Source organism: Eulemur rufifrons, chromosome 6 (genome assembly GCF_041146395.1).
Source record: "Eulemur rufifrons isolate Redbay chromosome 6, OSU_ERuf_1, whole genome shotgun sequence".
In the NCBI taxonomy this organism is placed as follows: Eukaryota; Metazoa; Chordata; class Mammalia; order Primates; family Lemuridae; genus Eulemur; species Eulemur rufifrons.
The window spans coordinates 44,095,348-44,110,282 of record NC_090988.1 but is presented as its reverse complement, the minus strand read 5'-3'; positions in this window follow the sequence as shown (position 1 = coordinate 44,110,282).

Genomic DNA, 14,935 nt, shown 5'->3' with positions numbered 1-14,935 from the left:
TAAAGGCAATAAAAAATACTGTTTTTCACACAGCACAAATGTCAGGTTCTTCCTGAAGTCAACTGGCTTTTCTGGACTTCCAAATGGCTATAGACTGCTCAATGACAACATGCATAGAGTTATGTACATACTTACAAAATAGGGCATAAAGGGAATGGGGAAAATATTTATTTCAGCTGCTACCATGTGCAATTTAGCATTTTATATCCTTTATAAAATAGAATACACACAGGTTGACGGGAACTTCTCACAGTAAACAATAAATATACTTCTATGGAAAGAAATGGTGTTAGATATTTCTAAAATCTATAATTTTAGTAAGGTCCTTTATAGAGTACAGTGAAAATAATTTCTAATGTAATTAGAAATTTCAAATAGCAGTTTTTTTCTCTGAAAGTACTAGACCAACAGATAATTCTTGATTGGATGTGATAAGGAAAATAAATTGTTTCCTTTAGTTATTTCCAAACTAAAAGGTTAGACTCCAAATCTATTCTGAAAACTCAGTAAAGCTAACCTACTGCACCTGACTTCCCAACCTCCATCTCTTGAGACAGATCTTTTCCCACCTAGTTAAACTTTTTCTCCTATTTGTTCACAGACGACCTTCAAGGTAAACAGCTCTTCTCTTTCCTATTCTCTTCCCTAATGTTATAAATTCCTTGAAATTTTCTTTGCCTGTTTGACAACCTATGCAAACTCCCACTTCTTGCTTCTCAGCCCCCATCACACAGATGAATCTGGCAGGCAGTCAGAGGAGAGCACACTGTGGGAAAAAATGGGTGATGAAGTAATGGAGAGGGCTACACTCTACAGAAAGAAAGCTATGAAGGGAAGAGAGGCAGGGTGTTGGGACTCAGTATGGAGCCTTATTTATCATGAGGTACATGACAAACATTTTTTGGAGGAATAATTGATAACTTTAATCTCATAGGTAAGCTTCTCTAATATATATTGTATGAGATTTGGAGTATTAGGAAAACACAAATGCCAAGGATTTCAGTCTTTTCTCAGAAAAAAACAAATAGATTAAATATGAAAGAATTTCTCTGAGCTAACATCAGGATACTAGTATCCTGAAAGGTAATAATATAAATAATTTGATGGAAAAATTTTGTCATCAAATAAGTTTGGAAAATGTTAATATTTCAAATAACAGGACTTTTCATTGACTTTAATAAGCTAAAATGTAATGCATACCTCCAAGACAGGGATTAATAACTTTAATAACTGAAGTTATTAAAGTTTGGATTTTTTTCCATTTAAAAACAAAAACAAATACTCTGAAGATACTCTTGTTGGAAATTATTTAGGAAACTGTCTTATACTTACTCTGGGCTATTTACATTGTTTTGAGAGCCAGATTTCAACCCCAAGATGGCAGGAATGTTTTTATTTTGAAAATTCTATCCTCAGGGCTTAACATAGATGATACTCAATAAATACTTATAGAGTAAGTGTTTACAACTTTAGCTCTGGAGGTAGACAGGCCTACATTCTAATTTTTCTGAATTGGCTTTTTAATAGATGCAAATATAGGTAACTTATTTAAACTTTCTAAGGCCATGTTTCCTCATCTATAAAATGGGGATAATATTTTCTTCATAGGGCTGTATATAAATTGGAGACCAAATTATATAATGCACATAAAGAGCTTAGCACAATAACCAATATCCGGGAACTATGCAAAAACTGTTATTATTATTACTGTTGTTGTTGTAATGTTGAGATTTGTCCTAATACATACAGTTTTTCAACACTAAAGCTTAGCTGGGAAGCAGCCATCTATTTCAAAGCCTATTCCATTGAATACATTTTAATGCTATATAATCAATGAATACAAATGTGCTAATAAGGTGATTTTTTAAATGATACTAAAGAGTGATCTAAAATGATGTCTGGTTACCTCTTCTCCCATTTTCCTTGGAAAAATGTAAAATTAAATAACAAAAACTCAAATGATCTTAAAATTCTCTAGGCCCACAAATCATCTTCGCTATTAAAATAGAATGAAGAATTACAGTATGGCTGCACAGCCTGAGAATAAAAAAGATAGGAAAACAGGAATTCTGAACTTAAAAATCCAGCTCTCAGGTTTTGTTTCACTTACTTCCCTGAGGCAGTTACTCAGTATCCTAAAGCTCAGTTTTCTGATTATCTCTGTAAAATATGGATGATTTTTACAAGATTCCAGTAAGGAAATTAGTAATTAATAATTGTATAAGGGAGTCTGAAAATACAGACTACTATAAAATATTCAATACTTAGCCAGAGATTTACCAATAACTTTAATACTATATTTTTTGTTGTAAACTGAATGGTCCATGTTAGAAGAAAACTGGTAGGGCAGGAGTAGGAGAAAATAATATTATTTGAGCACTAATATGCCAGTTACTGTGTTTTACTTAAATTTAATCACAATGATTCACACAGGGAATAGGATCCAGTCTTCATCTGATAAACCAGAAAACTAGGGCTCAGAAAGATTAAGAAAATTGTCTAGGGACACCTATTCAGTAAAACCAGGATTAAAAACATCTGATGGATATCAAAGCCCTTGTCTTTTCATTGTACTACTCTAACCTTCCTTATAGCTATTTTCCATTCCTTTCTTTAACACTTTTTCTATCCTAGAGATTACCTTTGTCTGGGGTCATTCAGAAATAAGGAACACAGCCTTTGCCCTCAGTGATCTTATGGGCAAGGCATACAAAAATCCACTTCGCTTTTGTGCAGTTCTATTTGCAATGTAAGAAGTCTTTTATATCTTCTACTTCTGACAATATGTAATTCTATGCCATAACACTGATTTTACTTTTCTTGTTAAAAATCTATAATATCTTAAAGTATGCCATACACAGGGCTCTCAAATTAATAACTTATACCCAGTATTCATAAAAAATATAGTTCCTTGCAAGCAGATGATGTGTGTATTCCCTATATATATATTTAAATTATATATTTTAACAAATAAAAACTTTTTCAAATAGAAGGTATAGAAAGAAATGGTCTTAAGTGTACACTTGCTGAAGTTAGCATGTTCCCAGAATCTCATCTTGATTCTTTTTGGTATAGTCTTGAAGTTCCTGAATTTAAATGGAGAATAATTCCAAATATTGTGTAAAGACAATGGTTCAAATAAGAAAGATCATTGAATATCTGAGTTTGAAGACACCAATGAGAAGGCAAGGTGGTGGAAATGTACATAACCTCAAATCAAAATAAGAATACTTTGCAACCCCTGCCCATTCCCCTGGAAGGCTCCCAGGACCAAGGAGCTCCCTATTAGTCAAAACTGCCCTAAATCTCGACCTGTTTATTTTACATTTGTAATCAGAGTCAGATGGGCAGAAAGAGGCAAAAAAGTCCAATTATTTTATGGTTTCATGAATCATCAGACAAATGTGCTGAGTGAAGAAGGAAGGTAGAAAACTGCCCCATTGCTACAGGAATTGTCACCTAGATAAAGCACAGGGGCATTCGAGGGAGCCCCAGTGTTACATAGAGGGTAATATCAGTGAATTAATCAGCAGAATAATAAATGTAACCCTGAAAACATTATTTTCCCAACCTCCACACAGCAGCAACGTAACACTCTTGCTGAGGCATATAGAATAGTGGTTCTCAAAGTGTAGTCTCCAGACCAGCATCAAGAGCAATATCACCTGGAAGCTTCTAAGAAATACAAACTCTTACTGAATCAGAAACTGAATCAGCATGCTGTTTGTTCCTTAATCGCCTCCAGGTGATTCTGATGCACCTCAAAGTTTGACACTACTAATTTAAGAATATTTACACACATAAGCAAAGGGAAGTCTGTTTAGTGATTACCTTGAGTACTTTTTTAAATCAGGAAATAAAAGGAAATGATATTAACTAAACTCCTATTATGAAGCAGATACCTGATACTTCATTTAATTCCTGTTATCTCATTAGGTACACATTGGAATACTCAGATACCTTAAATTACCAGGGCACAAGCCTCCATTGAATTTACTGTCAATAATAAGCTCCCCTCAAAGTATGCTCCAACTGTTTATTAGTTCCCAGGATGACGACTTATATCTGCCTGGGAAAATGTTCCTTTACCAATGACTCATACTGGGCTTAAGGGAGAGGACCCTGTCTTCATTTATTTTATCCCAAGCACAAGAGAGATTAAATGACCAAAACAAAAACGAGGATACCATGCTATACATATCAAACAGACAAAAATCATTTAATTATTGGTGAGGATTCAGGAAAACATATACCTTGCTGTTGGGATTGTTAATTGTTACAACCATTGGGAAAGCAACTTGGCAATGTGCTTTTTCTTTCTTTTTTTTTTTTTTTTTTGAGACACAGTCTCGCTGTGTTGCCTGGGCTAGAGTGCCATGGCATCAGCCTAGCTCACAGCAACCTCAAACTCCTGGGCTTAAGCAATCCTGCCTCAGCCTTCCGAGTAGCTGGGACTACAGGCATGCACCATCTTTTCTATATATATTTTTAGTTGTCCAGATAATTTCTTTCTGTTTTTTTTAGTAGAGACGGGGTCTCGCTCTTGCTCAGGCTGGTCTCAAACTCCTGACCTTGAGCGATCCTCCTGCCTCGGCCTCCCAGAGTGTTAGGATTACAGGCGTGAGCCACCGCGCCCGGCCTGGCAATGTGCTTTGAAGTTGAAGATGCACAAACCCACTGCCCAGTAATTTCATTTTTATGTATAATCCCTAGAAACTCTGACACAATTGCACAAGTTGTGTATAAGAGTGTTCACTATAGAATTGTTTGTACTAGTAAAAATTGGAAATAATCAGTAAGGAGGATAAATAAATTGTTCATTTGTTGCAATACTATGTAGCAATAAAAATGAATGAAATAAAAACAATCACATAAGGATAAATGCTACATGATACCATTTATGTAACGTTTTCAAACCCATAAAATAGCATCATATATTGTTTATGGGCATGTATGTATGTAGAAAAAATTAAAACTTGAATGTGTGTGATACATAATGATATTAAGACCAGGATTACCTTTAGGTAAGAAAGAAGGAGAAAAGGATGAGGGGATCCAGGTTTTGTTGTGTCTGTTTTGTTTCCTGGAAGTGAGGTTGGGAAAGAAATGAAAAATATTAACCTTTATTAACTCTGTGTCCTAAGTATATGGGTGAGAATTGTGTTGTTTTCCATGTTTCTCTATATACTTGCAATATTGGATAATTTAAAAAGCTTTAATTGAAATATCAAATGTTAATTTAGATATAATAGTTTGAAAAAATTAAAAAAATACTTTGATAACACCAGGTATAAGCTTCCAACTTTTTCATCTGTTTTGTTTACCTGTTTTGTGGTATTCTTTGTATCTACAATAGTACCTGATAGATGGTGGCATCCACAAATATTTATTCTATGAACAAATGGATGCTATTTTTAAACAAATTAAAATTTTTTGTAAAACATTATCTTTTTAATGATACCACATCACAAAACATTTTCATTTTTCCATATTCTTTTATAGTCTTTTCCAATATGAACATTATTTTATAGTATAATCAAAATATATGTCATTTTATTATTTTTCACTTAATATTATATCATAAATTCAATACTTTGTTCTAGTCTTTGATCTTCTTAAGAAAATACTCATTTGCTGCATCATAATTTACTTAACCACTCCTTTAGAGGTTTCTAAATTTTTACTATTACCGATAATGTTGTAATAAACATTGCTATATGAACAGCTTTGTGCTTATAGCTTTCTTCTTATGTTAAAATATTTTCTAATGATAAACTTCTAAAATTGAGATTCCTGGATCAATGAGGCTTAAATATCTTTGTGTCTATTTTCACCTACTATATCCTGAAAAGGTTATACCTATTTACATTGCCACCAGTAAGGTACTAGTATAACATGTCATCCCTTCCTTTGCCTATTAATCTTACTAGACTCCCAGTCTCAGCATCATGGGGTTGGGAGGGGCTATAGAGATCAGAAAATCCAACCTTCTGATACAAGGACACTCACTGAGTTTCTATTAGAAACCAGACATTATTCTAAATACTTAACTTGAATTACCTCTGCTTCTCATAACAATCCTGCTTGGTAGGCACTATTATTGCTCCTTTATAGATGTTAAAATGGAGGTTCCTGGAGTTTAATTTATCCAGAGTCACCTACTAATGCATGATATACAGGATTCAAAGTCTACCATATTTCCATTATTTTACTTATCTCCTCAATAAATATGGTTTGCAGTGTGAAGACAAAACCCATACTTTCAATACTGAGCAGGGTGACTTCATAGAGACAAGTTATACAAGTTCCTAACTACCACAAGCAGGATAGAGGAAAAGAATAGCTTCTCTTTTGTCCTCAAATGCACTTTACTTCATATGGCCAACACAAATGCCCCTGTCCAGAGTACTTTAATAATCAGAGAAGTTTCCTACAGTTTTACTTACTCACCTGCCCAAGTGCCATTTTCACAGAGACCCTGAGTAGTAGGAGGAGAATCTAAACAAATGATCCTTGAGATTTTGCAATGGAAGAGCAATATCCAGTATTCCTGAATCTGTGGGATCATTGATGGAGAGGGTGTAAGGAATATCTGTACAAATATTTATGTGAGTCTGTATATGCACACAAGTATGTGTATATATAGACTCCACCTATTTTGCTATATTTTCCCACCATCAGTTGCATGCCCCAACACAAACAAGGCAGGCAAAAATTGCCCAAGATATGTAAGTGGCAGTGTTCTGAGAGGTACAGAAAGGCACATTCCTACCAGTTATGTGTGACTTCACAGTAAGAACTAGGAATATTGTTCAATGTGTATAAAATTTCAGTTATGCAAGATAAATTCTAGATATCTGCAGTACATTATAGTGCCTATAGTTAATAGTACTGTATTATACACTGAAAAATTTATGTGAAGAGGGTAGATCTCAAGTGTTCTTACCACAAAAAAGGGAGGAGGGGCAGGAAAAAGCTTTTCAAGGTGATGGATAGTTTATTACCCTGGTTGTGATGCTGGTTTCATGGGTGCAGGCATATATTCAAACCCATCGAATTGTATACGTTAAATACATGCAGTTGTTTGTATATCAATACAAATTAATAGATCAATTATACATCGATAATGCTGTTTAAAAAAAGAACAAGGAATTTGAAATCAGCTCTGTCTTAAATTCCCATTCCACCACTCACTTACTATAACTTACTCACTGTATGACCCTACATAAGGTAACTTGACTCAGTTTCTTCATCTATGAGTCTAATAGTACCGATATTACTGGAATATTACAAACATAGTCCCAAGCATCCATCATCACCATCATTATTCATTTGTATAATGGGGATACACACACACACACCCGGTATTCTTGGGGAATCATGTTCAGGAACGCTTCCAGATACCCAAAGGCACCGATGCTCAAATCCCTTACATGCAATGGTATATGTAGTATTTGCATATAACATACTTTGAATCATCTCTAGATTATTTATAATACCTAACACAACATAAATGGTATATAAATAGTTGTTATACTGTATTGTTTAGGGAATAATGATAAGAAAAAATGTCTGTACTTCTTTAGTATAGAAACAGCCATCCATTTTTTCCCCGAATATTTTTTATCTATGGTTGGTTGAATGCATGGATACAGAACCCAGGAATATGGAGGCCCAACTGTATATGTGTGTGTAGGCACACACACACATATACACACACATCCCTATTACATATGTGTGTATATATATTTCCATTATATATATCACATTTATATACATATATATCCCCATCCTCTATATAATATATATAGAGGATACATATATATTTTATATATGCATATATACATGTATGTGTAAATATAGCCCCATTATACATATAAATATGATAATCTTGGTGGTGGTCACTATAATGCATTTAATACACTTTATAGGTACTAGGGAATACATATATGCATTTTGCAGGGATCTTGGTACATGAAGATAATATGCATAAAGTGGCAAGCACAGTGCCTAGCATAGAGTACATACAAAATGGGTACATCAGTTATGGTTAATATTAGTGATATCAGATAGATGGGAAGGAAGAACCCCTCACCACATATCAGAATCTCTCTTCATTTTTCCAAGGAATACCCATTCTCAGGTACCTGAATTCTCTCTGGATCATCTCTGCCTCTTCCTCACTTCCCTCAAATGGCCTCCCTTCTTCCCTTCATCCTTCTCAGTTCTCTGCCACCTTTACCTTTTTCTTCTTTGTTTGCCCTCATTTTCATTCCTCTAGCCAGCCTCCAGTTAACTTCTCTTACTGGCTATCCTGTGTCTAGGTATCCAGACAGTATGAATTAAGTTTGGAAGTAGAAGAAACCAAGTAAATCAAGTAATATGTACACTCATTTTAAGTTAAGTCTCTTGCATGTTACCTGTATGGACATACAGAAAATAACATGTTTAAAACGTATGTAGAATAAAGTATTTGTTGTTTTGCATTACATATATTTAAAAGACTGTTTTGCTTATATCATTTAATGTATTACTTATATGAACATTTTCCCTGTTACTTGAAGTGCAAAATGAATTGATCATATGCAAATCATTTGCAAATCAACCAGATATGAATATTAATGTTGTTTTGGAGAACAGTTACATTTTAAGATAGAATTTTCACAGAAGCAAATACAAATTTTATTATTCCAATCACAGACTTAATCAGACAGCCATTGCTATTAGATTGCTTTTTAAAAATTTGCCTAATAGTTAACTACTAGAATACTCTAGATTAACCTACAATCATGTGACAGAGCATCCTAGCAGAAGAGGATTGGTTTAGTGAAAAGAACAGGAGACTTGAGATTCAGATATCTGGATTTAAAACTTGGCTATCCAATTTATTCCCTGTGTTAAGCTAACATTTCTGATCTTCAAGTTTCCTTTTCTGTAAAATGATAATAATTATATTAACCACCTAGGATTATTGAATAATTGAATAAATGAATGGTTTATATTATGTGCCAGGTACAATTTTAGGTGTTGGGACATAACAATAAACAAAGCAAACAGAAGTTCCTGCTCTCCCGGAGCTTACATTCTACTGGAAGACAAAGATAATAAACAAATACCATACAATGAATATATGAAAATAATATATATCAATGAACAACTTTTCAGGATGAAATGAGATAGTCACTAGTGACATCCAATGAGCATCTCTCTGTCTTTACCTTACAGGCCTATCAGCAGAATTTAAATCAGTTGACCTATCATTTCCTATTGAAACATTTTCTTTGCTTGAATTCTGTGACCCCTACTCTCTTGAATATCACTGTATTTCTCTCTAAACTTCTTCTCATTCTTCTTTGCTGTCTCCTTTTCCTCCTCCTGACCATTACAAGTTGGAGTTTTCTAGGTTCAGTCATAGGCCTCTTCTTTTCTTTTCTTTTTTTTTTTTTTTTTTTGTTGAGACAGAGTCTCACTTTGTTGCCCAGGCTAGAGTGAGTGCCATGGCGTCAGCCTAGCTCACAGCAACCTCAAACTCCTGGGCTCAAGCGATCCTACTGCCTCAGCCTACCAAGTAGCTAGGACTACAGGCATGCGCCACTATGCCCGGCTAATTTTTTCTATATAGATTTTTAGTTGTCCATATAATGTCTTTCTATTTTTAGTAGAGACAGGGTCTCGCTCTTGCTCAGGCTGGTCTCGAACTCCTGACCTCCAGCAATCCACCCGCCTAGGCCTCCCAGAGTGCTAGGATTACAGGCGTGAGCCACCGCGCCCGGCCAAGCCTCTTCTTTTCTTTATCTTTACTTGAGGTAATCTCATATGGAATCTTACACTTTTAAATATCATGTACATTCTGATGATTAGAAATATATTTCTGTAGCCCTGACCTTCTCTTCTGTCCTGCAAATTTGTATTTATCTGCCTCTTAACTTGAAATATTCACTTATATGTCTAACATGGCTCTCAAACTTAACAATTCCAAAACATAATTATTGGTTGCCCATGCCTTAAGCCTCTTTCCACGCCAGTCTAACCCAACTCAGTAAATGGTACTACATTTCATTCTCTGGCATATGCCTAAAAACTAAGAATCAACCCTAATTCTTCCATATTACCCATCCCTCACAACCAATACATCAATAGGTCCTTCCAAATCTATCTCCACATATATCTTGAATAGTTTACTCCTCTCTATTTCCACTGTCTCCACTCTGCAATGAGCCACAACTATCTCTCACCTATACTACTTCAGTAGTGTCCCCCACCAATCCATTCTCTCCCTAGAAATCAAAGTAACCTTTTGAAAACTTAAATCATATTAATAGCATGTGTGGTAGCTAGCCTCTAAAGAATTACCTCTATAAACACTTTCTCTTGGTATTCAAACCCCATGTAGTCCCCTCCCATACTGAATCTGGACTGGTCTGTGACTGACTGACTTGAACTAACATAATGTGCCAGCAGTTACCTCATGAGAGTTCTGGGCCTAAGTCTTAAGAAAGCTTGCCAACTTCTGCTTTGGAGATCCATGAGTCTCCATGTAAGAATTCTGACTACTATGCTAGAAAGTCCATGTATAGGTATCATATGAATATCTATATATGTGAGATTTATGTGTGTGTGTGTGTGTGTGAGAGAGAGAGAGAGAGAGAAAGAGAGAGAAGGCAAGCCCTGAGACTACACACAGAGAAAAAGAGGCTCAGCCATCTCAGGATTCCAGTCAAACTTCCATGTGTTTATTTACAGCTGCTATTTGTATATAATCACTTGAGAAATCCCCAAACAGAACTCTAGAAGAATTTTCTAGCTGAGCCCCAGTTAACCCATAGAAACGTGAGACATGGTTTTCTTAAACCACTATGTTCTGGGATGTTTTGTTACATAGCAATATATAACCAAAGCAGATATCTGGAAGTGAGTCCTGTCATAACAAAAACCTAAAACATATAGCATTGGCTTTGGAAATGGGTAGTAAGCAGAAGACACAGGAGAAGGGCCTGCAGCAGACTTTCAATGAAGTCTGGAAAGAAAGGAAGTACATTGGAGGAAAGGTTGTTTGTGTTATAGTGGAAAGTTTGACAGTAACTCTCACATTAACATAAAAAATAGAAAATACAGCCAGTGAACTTGTCTATTTAGCTAAGAATATTTCCAGGAAAAATGCTGAAAGTGACAATTGTTATTGAGTTTGGGGTTTTGTGGGGTTTTTAAAGCTATGTATGATGAGTATTGATATCTAAGAACTAAAGAAGGAACTGTTCAGTTTTCAAGCAAAATCTATAAGAGATACTACCAACTCAGGACTTGGTGGTTGGAGAATAAAACCATTTATCATCGCTATCTTTGCAAAAGATTCTTAAAGTAAGAAATGGCTTTAGCCCAAAAAACAAATGCAGAGTGCTGCCAATAAAACATGGCCTTAGGATAAAGATTGAATTGAGGTTATTAAGCCTTATAAAAATTTGAGGCCATGCCTGACAGACTCTCTTGAGTAGAAAAGACAGTTTCTGATATTCTTAAGGATATTGTCCCACAGGACTCAAATTCTAAGTCCAAGGTAGAAAAGAGTCTATTTCAAAGATTTATTAGTGTGCCTCTGTCTTACAATGTACATTATGATTACACACAGGAAGCCAATGAAGTTTTTAAAAGAATTATATAAGCCTAGACTGGAAGGGACTGAAATAATTCAAAGAAAAAGAAAAGCATCCCTAACTTCCTATAAACAGAAAGAGGATGAGGAAGCTACTCAGCGGTAAACATAGCCCATTATTATGGAAAAGAAAAAATGAGTCAGGGGATGGAGCCAGAAGCTCAGAGAATAGAGGTACGAACTGATGAGAACTATTCCTAGAGTGCACAACTGTTCTCTAACCAATATGCATTCACTGCCCCCAAAACAGTGAACTGGTAACATGTGGCTAGCTACATTTCAGAATTATTAGAAGCCAGTGAATTCTATGTGCCTCCCCAACCCCAGATTTTTATGTGGGAGTGTCTATTATGTTACTCCTGTCCCTGTCTCATCAATTCATGTTGGGTATGGGGAGACAGATAACTTTTGTCCTTGGTTCACAGGTCTTTAGATCTTAAGGAGCCTCCTCTGTACCTATGCATGATTCAGCTGATAAGATCCTGGAATAAGTCTAAACCTGAGGCTTTAATGGAATGAGACTTGAGGCTTTTTGGTAGGAGGAAAGGATATTTTGCATGTAGGAAGGACATGGATCATTTGGGGCCAGAGGGCAGATTGTGATAGCTAATCTCTAATGATGGTCCTTAATGAACCACAACTTCTGGTATCTATGCCCTCAGGTAGTCCCCTTCAACACTGATTCAGAGCTAGTCTAAGACTTATTTTAACTAATATAATATAACAGAGGTAATACTATGCTAGTTCCAGGCCTTAAGAAAGCCTGACAATTTTCAATTTTGTGCTGTAAGGAGGCTGGAAGTCATCATGTAAGATGCCTACTTACCTAGTTGGAAGGCCCACATGGAGAGGTCATATAAAAAAGCAAGACGGAAGAAGAGGTTCTGAGAGGAACTTCATGGAGATGGAGAGAAGCCAAATTGTCCAACGTTTGAACCAATACTCCAAATAAGTCTATCTCCAGCTCTGTCTGTAATAGCATAAGAGACTCCAAATTTGACCAGTCAAGAACTGCCCAGTTGAAACCAGTCAATCCACAGAACAGTGAGAAATAATAAAATGGTTGTTTTAAGCAACTAAGTTTTGGAATAGTTTGCTATGCAACAATAAAATATGAAACAGAATGTCATTCATTCACCTAAGACCAATGACTTCTCATTACACATAGATACAACCCAAAATCTAAGTTCCTTCTCATTATATTTAAATCCCTACATAATACCTACCCCTTCCTACCTATCTAAACTCATCTTTTGACACATTCCTCCTCATGCCATGATCTAGCCCCATTAATCTCCTTTTTGCTTTCTATACCCCAAGTTGTTGTTTATTTGTTTTGTATTTTCTTTGTTTTAATCCATAGTCTTTGCACTTGTAGTTGCTTCATCCTTGAAAAATTTTCCCCATCTCTTAGCACAGTTGAGATTCTCTAGATCTTGGTTAAAATGTCACTTCCTCAGACAGGTCATTCTTCACTATGCTTTCTTTAGTTATAATATATCACATTTTCTAAGCCATTTCCTTTATAATACTTATACCAAAAATATTTTTATAATTATCTGTTTATTTACTTTGGTGCCCCTCTCCTCATCTCAGAAAGCTTAAATTTCAAAACAGCTATGGTATTGTCCAAATTTTTCAGTGCTGTATGCCCCTGCTCCTGTACCTAGGATAGTTTTTGGCATGTCATTGGTAGTAAACATATAGTTGTTAAATGAATAATTTAATGAAACTTAAGAAACAGATGTTATTTATAAAGTCTTTAGTATGGTATCCAACTGCCCCAGAAAAAACAGTTTTCTTTTATGAAATGATTACATTTCTAATTATTTGTTCAAGTTCTGCCTTGCCTTCTGATTACAAAACACAAAATAAATCTAAAAGGCTGTGTCTTTCTAACTAATTGATGCCCCTCAGTCCTGGGCAAACTAGGATGGTGGTCATCCTATCTGCCACATACTAGTCTTATCTGAAGTTAGATCGGACCCTGTTGAGTTCTGGCCAGTGACATGAAAGAAGAAAGAATGCACCTCTCTTCCAGGTCTGTCCCTTAAAAATCTGCCACACAACATCTTACTGTTTCCCCAACTGCAGTTAACCAGAGAGAATCTGCAGACTTAGAAGAGGAAGAGCTTAGATTATGACGTGACTAGTTGGAGGGAACTTTACCATCCACTTCACTTCAGCAAACCCTCTTGGATCATGATGTGAGCAAGAAAGAAACTTTTATGGAATATTCACAGCTAACATCATACTTACTGGTGAAAGAATGGATGCCTTTTCCCTAAGGTAAGGAACAAGACAAGGATGCCTGTTCTTGCCACTTCTATTTAGCAATGTATTCAAGATTCTAGCCAGGGCAATTAGGCAAGAAAAGGAAATAAAAGACATCCAGATTAAAAAGAAAGAAGTATACCTATCTCTATTTGCAGATGACATATTTTATATAGAAAATCGTAAAGGATACACAAAAAAAATAGTAGAATCAATAAACAAGTTCAATAATGTTGCAGGATACAAGATCAATATATAAAAATTAATTAAATTATATATTCTAACAATGAATAATCCAAAAATAAAATCAATAAAACAAGTCCGTTTACATTAGCATAAAAAAGAACAAAATACTTAGGAATAAATTTAGCAAAACAAGGGAAAGACTGACACATTGCAACTAAAAAACATAATTGAAAGAAATTAAAGAAGACCTAAATAAGCTGAAAGACATCCCATGTTTGTGGACTGGAAGACTTAATACTGAAAAAATAACAGTTAGTACACATGGTATTATCTACTATACCACTCTGTATGACCATGTGTACCCAATATGAACATATGTGTTAACACCAACCTATTGATAGTTCCCTTCTGTAGTGTTGTATTCAGAAGGATTCTGAAGGAAAACCTGGAATATTAGAAAATAATGTCATGGGCATAGATACGGAAAGTGCCAGAATGTGTGGTATATGTTTGCCATCTTTGATTTAGAGAGCAATAAATAGTCCCAATCTTTGATGATCTCAGATGTCTTAAAAGGAATCTTTGACTAGAATGCTGAAGTATAAGTCAGTATATACTTACAATAACTATTTTTAAATAAATGAAATATAATAATTTATTGTATCAAAGGTGTGTTTATTGGGAAAAAAATCAAGTTCTATCCTACAGTAAAATAAAATGAAAATACTAGAAGACAACTAGATTAATAAGAATGGAGTACAAAAAGAATTTGGCATTTATTCAGTAGCTTTTCAGTAGAGCATTTAAATTTTTAAAATTACCAAT